Consider the following 1,068-nt stretch of genomic DNA (forward strand, 5'->3'; position numbering starts at 1 on the left):
ACATTTTAGAATACTTCTAGTGCGAAGATCTCTTTGAAACTTTCAGCATTTCTCAAAAAATCATTTTGACAGACTTCTGTGCAAAGCGTACGGATCGGATTAACGAGTAAATTTCATCTTTAGAAAGTGGTTTCACAGAGTTCCCCACGTCGTATGGATACGATAGTAAAACACGACGTGCGGATAGGGTTAAACTGTTGGACTTGTTTGATCTTTTCGCCTTTGCTAATGAGATTGCAAATAGGATTTGCTGCTTTTTAAAATATATATTACCTTGCATTCTGCTTTCTTTAGATTCAGCAACAGTCCTTTTCGTTCTCTTTCTGTTACAACAGTGTCTAGAAGTGATTGAATGTCCTTTTCTGAGTCTGCTATTAAAACTGTGTCATCAGCACATGTATTTTCGCCATTCACTTAGAGACCCTGGGCATTTTTCTATGTTTCTAAGGATTGTTTCACTGTATATTAGAGAGGTCTGGTGATATAACACATTCATCTTCTGATTCGCTTATATTCTCTGTATTCTCCATTAATTAGTACAGCAGCGTCCCAGTACAAATTCCTAATAATTATTAGATCTTTTCCATCTACGTCTAGCATTTCCAGTATTATAAATAGCTCATCATGTCTAACCTTATCAAACACTTTTGAATAATCTATTATGCATAAACACAGATCTTCCTCTGCGTCAATACATCTTTCCAATCACATTGTTAAGGTGAAAATAGCATTTCTGGTGCCCTTGTCGGGAACAAAGCCGAATTGTGTTTTAGATATCTCTGGTCTTAGACTTTTTCTCAACCTTCCCATTAGTACTTGCATCAATATTTTTTTGTAAAATGACTCCAAGGGCTTATTGTTCTTTGCATATCACACTCAGTGGCACCTTGTAAAGCTATAAAAACTGACGTAATCATATCTTCTGGGATCTTAACACTGTCAAAACAGAATTTAAGAGCTTGGTTGTTATTTCCGTGCCTAGTTCTTCAAGTGCAACCATCACTTTAACTGGAATAATAATAATAATAATGATAATAATAATAATAATAATTATTATTATTATTATTA

Source organism: Aplysia californica, unplaced genomic scaffold (assembly GCF_000002075.1).
Source record: "Aplysia californica isolate F4 #8 unplaced genomic scaffold, AplCal3.0 scaffold00084, whole genome shotgun sequence".
NCBI lineage: Eukaryota > Metazoa > Mollusca > Gastropoda > Aplysiida > Aplysiidae > Aplysia > Aplysia californica.